We start from the raw sequence: 12,522 nt of genomic DNA, 5'->3' as shown, positions 1-12,522 counted from the left end.
CCGCGTGTTGTGGTACCTGCGTCTTTGCATGCTTCGGTCTTGCGCCTCCTTCACCAGGGGCACTGGGGTGTGTCTCACACAAAATCTCTGGCACGCCGTCATGTGTACTGGCCTGGCATCGACTCTGACATTGCACACATGGTCGCTGCCTGCGGCCCTTGTGCGTCACAGGCCGCTGCCCCGAAATCATCTTTGTCACCATGGCCTTTGTCTGAGAAGCCCTGGGAGCGCATTCATGCTGACTTTGCGGGACCCTTTATAGGTACTTATTGGCTCCTCATAATTGACGCCTATTCTAACTTTCCTTTCATTGTCCGTTGCACGTCACCTACCACCGCGGCAACCACCAGTGCTCTCGCCTGCATTTTTTCTTTGGAAGGCCTCCCCTCTACTCTTGTTACTGATAATGATCCGCAATTTGCCTCTTCCGACTTTGCGGATTTTTGTGCTCGTCACGGCGTTATGCATGTCACGGCCCCGCCGTTCCATCCACAATCCAACGATGAGGCTAAACGACTGGTCCGCACATTTAAGGCTCACATGCGGAAACTTCTGACTTCTTCTGCTGCTGATGATGCGCTTCTCCATTTCCTGGCATCTTACTGTTTCACCCCCATGGTCGATCACAGCCCAGCTGAGCTCTTACATGGCCGACAGCCCCGCACGCTACTTCATCTTCTGCGGCCTCCCACCTCACGGCCGCGGGTGCCTTCACTTGGCCGGTTCACCGCCGACGACCTCGTCTGGGTACGGGGATATGGCAGGTGGCCAAAATGGAGCCCGGGCCGCATCTTAACACACCGTGGCAGACGCCTGTATGAAATCCAGACGGACACGGGTGTTGCAGTGCATCATTCGGACCAGCTTCTGCCTCGGGTGCCAGCAACGCCTGTTCCGAATGCCGCCACACCACCTTTGGCTCTACCTGATGCTTGGGATCTTGGCATCTCTCAAAACTCACAACACAGCCCTCTCACCGTCATTGTGATGCCAGCACCAGAACGGATGTCAGCAGGAGATGTGCCCATGCAGGAACCGGAGGACTGTCCTCTGTCAGAGTACATCTACTCGCCTCCTCCTCCAACAGACGCCGACACATTGCCCATGTCTCCTGTCATATCAACTGACCTTGCCACAATGGGCAGATTGGTGCAGGGGGCCCCAGCAGATTCAACCCCTACGTCTCCTGTCATCTCGACCCGTTATCATCGGGGCACTTCCGTCCGTACGGGAAGCCTCCTCCTCGAGACTTTACGGTGAGTCAAACGACGCCTATGGACGTTAGCCATCTCCAGGACACCTCCATCAAGACCAGTGCAACAATTTCAAAGGGGGGAAAAGTGTTGTGACTCACCAATTATTCAAAGTGCCGCCGCACAATTACGCATGTCCTCTACGTGCGGTGCTGTCTGCCAGCCAGGCAGCAGCTGCGCCACCTAAGCGGCCAGCCAAGCAGCGGCCGCTAGACTGAGACTCAGTGTTTAATCGAATGCCGACTTGTACACAGGTCAACTTACTCAGTGACTTATATGTGTTGTTGTGTTGTCTGAAATATGTGTTAAATCTGAAGATATAAAAAGAACATTACTGCCAACATGGTTTATATGTTCCTCTTCCATTAGCTTCATATTTTTTATTACATTTTTTCTTTCTTTCTTGACATTTTGTTGTTTTATACAACTGGACTCTATCTTCAGAATTATTTACAGAACCTCAGCTACTGAACCACAACACATGCAAGGACTAGGCTAAAAGACCTCAAGAGTTACTAGAAAGGTGACACCAAACATTCAAGTCACAGTGTCCCCAATCTTCACAAATGAAAAGCTTTTGTCATTTGATAAAGGTTGTTTTTATCACAAACACTTTTGTCAAGGTTAGTTTCCATAGAACCATCTTTTCTTTGAGCTGCAGTAACTCAACTAAATTTGGTGAAGCATTTGTTGGGACTTGGGCATGGGTGCTAGATTACGCGGAAACTTGCGTATTTAAAAAAAGAGCGTGGGTGTTGTTTTTGTTATGAACTCTTAATCTGTTTCTGGGCTACCTCCATTGGAAATTCTTTGTTTGTAAGGTATCTAGAAAGATTATTATCTGATTTCACTAAACCCTTGTTCCCCTTATGTATGCTGTGTCTGTGAGTGTTCTGACCATGCCCACCCTCTTAGTTCCCAAAGTTGGTTTATTAATGTTTGGAGTAACTTAGTAACTTGGGCAGCTGATCAAATTTTCAAAGCAGTTTTCACACTGAGATAGTAACACACTGCAGTGAGTAACAGGGACAGTTGAACTTAAATAACCAGTTATGTTAATAACAATTATAATCATTTTTTTGTTGCTCTTCTTTGTTATGTATTGATGGCTGATTGTGCATTTCCATTCTGTGATTTATCTTTCTGGTATCATCTAGAGGATGATCATGTTGATGTTTAAATAATAATATGAATTCTGGTTCTGCAGAATTACACATATATTTTCAGTCATTTCACTTCACAGTACGAATCAATAAAAAAAACACAACTCGTTCTCCATCCTCATAGTTCAAACTTGGACAACCAACTGCAGAAAAGAACATGGACATTCAGTGCCCATACAGAATTTTCGGGTGGGAAAGGGAATTTTATAATGAATAAAATTATTAGTAAGGGGGCAAAGGAGGCTTCATTTGTACCATGAATGTAATCATACTGTACCATAAGTGTGCAAATGTGGGCTATAGTGTCAGTGTTTGGATGCACAGCATACGACTGGTCAGACCCGCCACTACAGTGAGAAAAGTACAGCAGTGAATCCTGTTATGATGTTATGGAGCCTTCAGTGCCACATTTACAGACAGGCTAACTATTTTGATGGGTATGTGTGTCCCATGAACCTACAAATAAGAAAAAAGGCTGTCATCTTCTGGAAATTCTTGGGGAAATGGTAACAAATCAGTTACTAACAAAAAATATAGCATCTGTAGAAAGGCAGCAGAGATGGAATTCCTCAGATACAGGAAAGATTATGCTTTGATTTCCTCCTGATGTAAACGAAAAGCTTCAGATAAAACATTTTGAAGCAAGTAGAGGTACATTTCTGGATGTGGACTGTATCCTACATATGTTAATATAATAGGTAAGAAGGCAACAAGCAGTTGTGGCTGTAGCAAAATCAGCACACTAGATCATGTCAAAAATGGTTGTACCATAGTTGAAGATGTACCAAGGACTGCTTGGCACACTTTAAGAGGTATAATCATTTTTGGCATAATTAGAGTAAAAGACACCTTAAATATTGTTGCTGATGCTGTCTCAGAAAAAACAATGTGCAATATCGCCAACACATGCCACTCAAGAGATGAGGAAGGGCTGTAGATAAGGGGGTTATAATTAAACTTTTTCTATTTGAGAAGCCCCATGAAAATGGCTGATTGTAAGAGAATGAAACTTAAAGCAAGCAATTTTAAGGACATGCAGAAGAGAAATAATGAACAAAACATTGAAGGACATTTTTATTTCCCCATGAAAGGCTAACATTTATTAATTGTGTACCATCGTTTCATTCCAGTTCACAAATGTTGCCCAGTTAACAATCATATCCATCCACAACAGCCTAGAACTGAGCAAGAAATACCATTTCACAATATTGTTCTTAGCTCTTTTCAGACAATGGGCCATGGTATGTTCAGGTGTCATTCCACAGCTGTTGCACTGCTTGAAGAGCATGCATCCCATCTGGCACTCTCATCAATGGCAACAGTAACTTCTTCAACCATTTGTGGCACAATTGGCCATTGGCATCTCCAAGAAGCAATTCTCAAATTTCCAGTTAATTTAATGTTCAGAACCATGTTCTTCAAACATGGTGCAGAAAGATGACCTCTCTATGTTCCTTTAATGTGTTGATACTTGCAAAGAGCAGCAGAACTATTGCTATTGTTTTGTTAAAACAGCTATATGAGTAAAGCCCTGCTCACCTTGTCCAGATGCATTTTGACTGTCTGCAGCTGCATGCGCAACGATGACTGTTGAAACACCATGTCACCATGCCATTACCATTGTGTAATTGCACTTCATGACACTAACTCTACTGACAACACAGATCCTGCAGTGCACAGTCTGAACATCGCTCCTATAAATTGAGTACCCATACAGTAAACACACAGCTCAACAAAATTAAAGGATCACTTATTGGAAAACCAGTAATTATCACCCATTGTGAGACATAAGTTTGAAATTTGACTCAAAGCTACCTGCAGCCTGTAGTGCCTCGAGAATTTTGGTGTAAGTTCTAAAGACACTCGGTTTTCCACCATCTTGAACACCCAATATTTTAAGTGCGAGGGTGAGTTTGCAACAATTATTTTCTAGGGAATCTTAACTGCTGGTGTGCATTAGAAATAACAAGTAAACAGCATATGCTGCAAGTCCTGTTTTGTAATCTGTCTACCTCACCGCCAGTTTCTGTGTGTGCAAAATGGGCGTGTATTGGGAGAATACTGCAATAGTGACAGCCAATCAGCATGGACAAGTGTTTACTGCTCACACCATAGAATCTGTATGTCCAGTACAAGTAGCAAGCACACTTTATTCCTTGATGGTGTAATGACTGTATTTGTGGTGAACAAATGAATTATGTATTGAACTGAAGACACTTACATTTGATTTTCTGGTGTTGGAATTGCTCCACATAATACATAAGTCAACTGTGAAAAACATGTAAGTCTTGCACTGCAGTACTGTGCTGTCTTGTGTTGTCAGAAACAGTTAGAAGACTTTCTCTGAAATGGGGAGCAAATGTGATGTCCTGTGGCATTATCGTCTTGCTTGGCAATGCTTCAAAAAGCAAGGCACCGACACATGCAATAAAAAGACCACACCTTGGGAGTTCATGTTAGGTGTAAGATGAGTTTCTGATGGTGCGTTGGCACCAAGTTTCACCAAAATTCTGCCCAGTGCCATCATGAACATGTCACACGTTCAGTAGTTCATCACACCTACTCTCACCCACGTTTCACCCCTGTTGTGATGTCTCTGCACTGGTGGTTGTAAGTGCAATGCCCAGTTTAGAAATCATGCAGTTTTCTTATGGGTGGTCAAGTGTAGCATTACACACATATAGGTGAGCTTATCAGCCGGCCATTGTTGGTAAGAGATGAAATTGTTGTATGACTGAATGCTACTAGCCCAGGAGATCATGTCAGGCCACAGCAGATGCTCCAGGCCAGCCAGAGGTGAAACAAGGAGCACATGGCTGGAAACCAGAAAATCCCAACAAGGGGAATAAGGATGAGGCCTTGATCACTTGAGAGAGCCAGCTGTGCTCCCAGAAATTGCAGACTTTGACACTAACAGAAAGATGGCTTCTTACAGCTCTCTGAGGGTCTATAATAACTACATCCAAATGTTAATGCAAATCAGAATAAATCAGAAATTCCAGAAAAATGTGGCACATCCAATGACTCAACAACCTTTTGATATGTTTAAAACCACAAAAGTTAATATTTCACAGTGAATAAACATTTACACAATGAACCTGCAAATTAACTTTTAAATGCTTCACAAAATTTCAACAAACATTATCTCATATGATAGCATTGCACCATAGCTGTCAGCCCTGAAAGCTATGTATCTGTATGTATTTTAATTATTGCTTTATGACATCTTTTATATCTGTTCCATTATGCAAACATTTGTCATCTGCCACAATTACAAAGTAAATGAACACGCATGACTACCTCATATTTTGTCATACTTAACATTTTCATTTAATGGCCACTTTACTACTTTCCCAGTAACTTTATTTAAATGTTGATTGCAAGTGCTATTAAAAACTGTGTTAATTCAAAAGTGTTCAATCACATATGTTAGTAGACACCATAATCCAAAACAGAACCAAAAGATACTTCTATCAAGAAAGCATTAATAATTATTTAAATATTATTTGAGAAAAATTCTTTGTCATTTAACTTGAATGTAGTTGTGAAAGAGTACTGGCATATTTGCTTATGTACAAATTTTTATTTATAATTATCATAAATTATCTGAAAGTATTGTAATATTCCTAACATTTCTTTATTTAAATATTGTTGTAATGTATTAGTTTAGTCTAGGAAGTGATCAAGAAGAGTCAGATCATGTCTATAATGGGTAAATGTTTGATGGGATGGCCTTCAGCCAATGGAAAAGCAAGTAGTATTGTAACATTGTGGGAGTCAAGTGGAGACTGGGACTTTCCAAGTGAAGAGCTCAAGGGAACAATTCTGGACACTGTATCAAGTGCTGGAAGATGACAGATGTACCCATGGTAACAGGCATGATTCACTAGTATAGTGATGCATTCCTGGCAGTGAATGCCCACTACAATGCTCTGACAATTCTTAGTTTTGCATCTGTTGATCTGTGAAAAATCATGTTAAACTCTGAACTGTTGTGAACTGGTGAACATTTTGTGTATTGGAATTATGGTTCAAATGGCTCTGAGCACTATGGGACTTAACGTCTGAGGTCATCAGTCCCCTAGAACTTAGAACTACTTAATCCTAACTAACCTAAGGACATCACACACATCCAAGCCCGAGCCAGGATTCGAACCTGCGACCGTAGCGGTTGCACGGTTCCAGACTGTAGTGCCTAGAACCGCTCAGCCACCCCGGCTGGCTTGGAATTATGAAATGGACTTAGTTTTCATTTATCTTTCATGACTATTTAGTTTGAGGATTTTGCTACCATTCTCATAATGGCTTGGTTCAAATGGCTCTGAGCACTATGCGACTTAACTGCTGAGGTCATCAGTCGCCTAGAACTTAGAACTAATTAAACCTAACTAACCTAAGGACATCACACACATCCATGCCCGAGGCAGGATTCGAACCTGCGACCGCAGCGGTCACGCGGTTCCAAACTGAAGCGCTAGAACCGCAAGGCCACACCGGCCGGCTTCTCATAATGCTCTCAGTATAACTTCATTGCATTTGGTAAGGTTTATTTCTGTCTGTATTTTAACTGAATATCATAGGACCACTTCCCATTAATTTGAGATGTCATTTCTTGCATAAACACTGTTCAACATAGTTTTCTGTCATCTACATAGATTATAGATGTTATGCATTTTATTAACTCTCAAGAATAGCCATTGCATAGACTATTTGACTACAGGATCACAGCTACAGGTTATTATTCACAGTGAATTAGCTGCAGGCCATGAAAACAGACAAGCACAGCTCAAAGCTATGACAACATTGAGCTATTCTTTTTAAACAGAGCCTTGCATAGCCCAAGTCCAGTACATAAGTTATCAGTAAGCATAGGTAAAAATGCAACTTGTTTTCTCATATGAGATACTGTTTTGAAGAGCAACTACTCAGCAGTAAGAGTTAGGTACAGTCGCAATTGGGGTTTTCTTGCCTGCGATATGAGTGTAATCACTTTAGAATTGTAATTCTAACACAATAAAACATTCTGTGATCCAGGTCCCGAATCTACTTCATTATTGGCAGTTTGCGTGGGGGCTCCAAGCACAAGATTTTGCAGCAGTTACATGAGTGAGAATTGGTAGCAAAAGATAGGCATGGAGAAATTAGGGACAGAATTTCAAGAGAGAAGAGGAAGGCTATGTAGAGGCATGCTGAGCTAGAGTCTGCAGAGCCCAGCAGCAGCGGACGCCATGACGGTAGCACAGCAGCAGTGGTGACCACGGCAATGTGGACTACCTGCATTGACTTCAAGATCATCACCATCGGAATCATCTACACTTTTTGGCAACAGCATTACAGCAGAAAAAGCTAGGATGACAGACAAATTAAGTACGTGCACCAGTAGTGTTAAAATATTTGACCATGAAGCATCATCATCAATGATGGAGCTTCCAATGATTAAGCTGTCACCCAGCATGTGTGGTTGAGATAATGTTGGTGGGCCCCTTAGTCCAAACTCTGAAAATGGTGACTTTGATAGGGATGATATTAGTGGGGCAGATCATCAGAAATCAGAGACAGGAAGTGTAATTATTAGTGATTCAGTGGCACTGTTAAGGGCAATTCTGACAAAATGGAATTCTAAGATGGGGTTCAATAAAAACAGAAATAAGTTCAGTTGACAAATGTAGCAGAATGTGTAAAATCTGAGGTTAAGAAAATTAAATCTGATGTAGAAGGGAAGATGGATTCAAAATTAGAACCTATAAGGGCAGATGTAGGCAAAATTTCTGAAGAGACTGGCCCAGTTAACACTAGAGTCAACAAAGTGGCAAAAGATTTCCAGGACAAGCCATAAAACATATATTAAGAGCTGGGTAGTGATGTTAAGAATTGTGTGCTGAGGAAAAATGCACTTGAGGAAGTGACCAAATAGTCTATTAGCAATTTGCCTGGTAGACTGTGAAAAAGAGATGGTGAAAATAGACAACAATTGGAAGAAGAAATTAATAATAAAGTTTTGTGGCAGGAACTGCAGAGTAAAGACCTATGGACAGAAATAAATTCTTTAGCAGCGAATCAGGCTACTACTGTGATAGGTGTTCCTTGTGTTAATTGAGGAACAAAAAAATGTTTTGCAAATGATGGAAAATACCACCCAGTTGATTTTCTTGGTGTCAAAAGAGGCAAAAACTATGTTTACTAGAAGACATATTGAGGGCAATGTACAATCATTGGCAAATTTAATAAGTGCTTCATTCACCACCTATGAAGTGTCTGAGAGTTGTTTCCTGAAAAAAATTCTGCAGTGGAGCAAAACAAACATGACTCCAGAGTGAGTTCATAAAAAAGGTCATATTTCTAACACTGAAATGGGTTGTTGCCAGATTTTTGTGTGTGAACTATCTATGCTGAAGCATATAAGTCATATGCTGATACCATTGACAGAGGTTACGACACTTGATAGGCAACAACTGGAATTTTTACAATGAATTTTTGTCCACAGTCCAACAAATCCCGTTGATGAGTTTTTAGATTTTATTCAGAAACTTAAAGAGGTGCTGATATTTTACTGCATTTGCTAAGGGCAATTTCTGTCCATATTTTAACTGCATATCATAGGACAGCTTCCCATTTATCCGAGATGTCATTTCTTGAATAAACTCTAGTCAATGTAATTCCCTGTTATCTATGTCAATTACAGATGTTAGAATAGAACCCTTGTTATTCAATTATAATACATTTAACATTTATTTTGTAATTCTGTGTATCTTAAAAACTTGCAGTTTTAGTCAATGCATAAACTATTTGATAGCAGAATTACAGCTACTGGTTAATTTTTGTAGTGAGTTTGCTGTGGGGCATGTAAGCTGATATGCATGGCTTGACCCTATGACTACAGCAAGCTGCTCATGTTAAACAGAGCTGTGTGCAGCCGAAGTACCTAAGGTGTGAACAATATCAATAAAGGATACAACTGATTGCTCGTATGAGATGCTGATTAGGAGAGCAACTGCTCAGCAGCAACAGTTTGGCACTGTTGCATGAGAAAAAATTTCAGGCACACTGCCACTCAGATATTACAGGAAAATCCATCATGAGGTGGTATACAAGGCATCAGTAATACCACCCCTTTCCTTGGGTTATTGATTTCCACACATTTTTTGGTCAAAAACAAAAGTTTGTAGTGCAATGATCAATATGATGATGTTCTTGACAACTGTCAACAGTGTTGACACCCAATGGATGATTCAACCTTATTCTAGGTCACCATGGTACTGCAACATCTCTGAATGTGATTTGACCCAATTTTAGTCTAGTACAATCACAATTTCTGCTCTGATACACTGGGTGGAATCATTAGGGACTGTTCAAAATCATGCAAAGAAAACTGAATGTGACCTGAAGCAGACTTGGGTGTTTATGCTTTTTCAGCCCTCCTGTTTCACGACCTCCTAAGGCATGACCATGGGATGCTGCAGCACTGACACGCCCAGGAACAAAATGGCAAACACCTGATCTAGTGTGGTAAAACCCTTGGTGCCACCTGTGTACTATTATTCAACCCCTTAAATACATACCTCGTCTCCCACTGGGATAAATGTCTTAATGTTTGTGGTGATTTCTTTGAATGTTGTGGCAGCTGTTCAGTTTTCATTTGACTTACATAATCACCCTGTATTACTCTATGGAGTGGGAATGAAGCCCAACAGCACTACAAGTGCTTGGTCGAGTAATGGAATAGTGAAGGGAGATGACCACTAATGTACCTAGCAAGGCTGGGGGATTCAGAGAAATATAAATGATGCAAGTGACACATTGATATGTTATCTGGAGGCAGCAGAATATTTCTGGACCCAATGGAGCTCCAAACTGGCATGAATTGTAGAGAGAAACTAGATGCATTCTGTTAGTAGTATGTTTTGTGTGTGTGCATGTGTGTGTGTGTGTGTGTGTGTGTGTGTGTGTGTGTCCATCTCTGACTACAGTAAAGGGAAATAGAAAAGCTACACAAGGCACTATGCTATTTAACTGTTCTCCAGGAGCCAGTGACCCTAAGATTCTCATATGTAACTGTGTTTTAAGTGTTAGTGTTAGTAACATAATTTTCAGTGGTTGTACCCATATTACACTGAGATGACAAAAGTCATGGGATACCTCCTGATATTGTGTTGGACATGATTTTGCCTGCTGTGATGCAGTAACATGGCATGGGCTCAAAAGTTGTTGGAAGTCCCTTGCACAAATACTGAGCCATGCTACCTCTATATCTGCCCATAATTGTGAAAGTGTTGTGGTGGAGAATGTTGTGCACAAACTGACCTCTCATTTATGTCCCATAGTTGTTTGATGAAATTCTATTTAGGCGATCTTGGTGGCCAAATATTTACTTGAATTGTCTAGAATGTTCTTCCAACCAACAGTAAACAATTGTGGCTCAGTGACATGATACATAGTCATCTATAAAAATTCCATCATTGTTTGTGTACACAAAACCCATGAATGGCTGCAAATCGTTCCAAGTAGCTGAATGTAACTGTTTCCAGTCAATGATCAGTTCATTTGGACCAGAGGACCCTGTCCATTCCATGAAAACATAATCCTTACCATTATGCACTCACCACTAGCTTGCACAGTGAATTATTGACAACATGGTCCATGGCTTCATGGGATCTGTGGCACACTCTACCTCTATGATCGGCTCTTACCTACTGAAATTGGGACTCATCTGACAAGGGCATGATTTTTTAGTCATCTAGTCATCTATGGTCCAACTTATGTGTTTGCAAGCCCAAGAGAGGCACTGCCCACTATCTCATACTGTTAGCGAAGGCACTCACTCGGTCATCTGCTATCATAGCTCATGAATGCCAGATTCTGCCTCTCTGTCCCAATGGACATGTTGGCCATATATTCAGCATTCATTTCTGGGGTAATTTCCCACAGTGTTGCTTGTCTGGCATACAAATGATTTGGTCTTTCCATCAATACTTAAAAGACAAAGGTGCTCGCACAGCCAGCTCCTGGCTCTTCCCTTTCTGAATTCAGCATTTCCATTTATGGATACATCCTTGGAACAAGTGGACCATTTCCTTTATCTAAGAAGCATACTGTCACCTAATTGCTCATTTGAAAAAGACTTGGAGAACAGAATAAGTGCTGCCCATGTAGCATTTTGTCGTCTCAGAAAATGAGTCTTCCTGAATAAATACCTAACACTATACACCAAATTGACAGTGTATAAAGCTGTTGTCATCTCAATGCTGCTCTATGGTTGCAAAGCCTGGACATTATACTGCCGTGATCTGAAGAAATTAGAATGCTTCAACCAACAGAAGCTAAGACACATCATGAACATGAAATGGGATGACTATATCGAATACCACTGTTCATGAGAAAGCAAAAATGAATTGTATAGAAGCTCTCATTATTGGGCACCACCTAAGATGGGTTGGGCATGTCCTGCAGATGAGAGAAGACAGATTTCCATGTCAAATCCTTGACGTTGAAGTGAACACAGGTAAACGGCTGTGAGGTGCCCTCTGAAACACCATAAGCATCAGTGTAAGAAAAATCTAAAAACCTTGAACATTGATCCGAGTAACTGGTCCACCATGGCAGAAGACTGCAGTCACTGGCACTCAAGTACCTCAAATGTTCTTCAGAACTTTGAGTGGGAATGTCAAAGACTGGAGAATGACAAATGCCAGAGATGCAAACTCCTCCAGACCCAGCCTCGTCCCCCACCTTCCATCATTTGTAATTTTTGTGGTCACATGTTCCATGCTAGGATTTGACTACTAAGCCATCAAAGACATTTCCACACCTGAACCATGACAAAGGAAATCTCAGGAGAGAAATGAAAACTCAGATATGAGTATGAGCCAACGACGATGATGCTTGTCTGGTAGCACTGAGAACTCTATTCGAATGCTGCTGCTCTCAGTCATTACATTAGGTTGTTGGCCACTGTGTTTCTCTTGGTGAGAGGTAAGGCCTGAAATTTGTTATTCTTGTCACACACTTGACACATTGGATCTTGGAATATTGAATTTCCTGATGGTTACTAAAATGAAATGTCTCATGCATCTAGGTGCAACTACCATTGCGCTATCATAGTTTGTTAA

The 12,522-nt window shown here is 41.1% G+C and overlaps 1 protein-coding gene across 1 annotated transcript in view; it reads left to right on the top strand.

The window, feature by feature from the left end:
• LOC126188103 (integrin alpha-4-like) overlaps window positions 1-12,522 on the top strand; it is a 506,794-nt gene that overhangs the window by 346,537 nt on the left and 147,735 nt on the right. The window lies entirely within an intron of this gene.

The sequence above is a fragment of the Schistocerca cancellata genome, chromosome 5 (genome assembly GCF_023864275.1).
Source record: "Schistocerca cancellata isolate TAMUIC-IGC-003103 chromosome 5, iqSchCanc2.1, whole genome shotgun sequence".
Classification (NCBI taxonomy): domain Eukaryota; kingdom Metazoa; phylum Arthropoda; class Insecta; order Orthoptera; family Acrididae; genus Schistocerca; species Schistocerca cancellata.
This window is presented reverse-complemented; position numbering and strand designations above follow the sequence as displayed.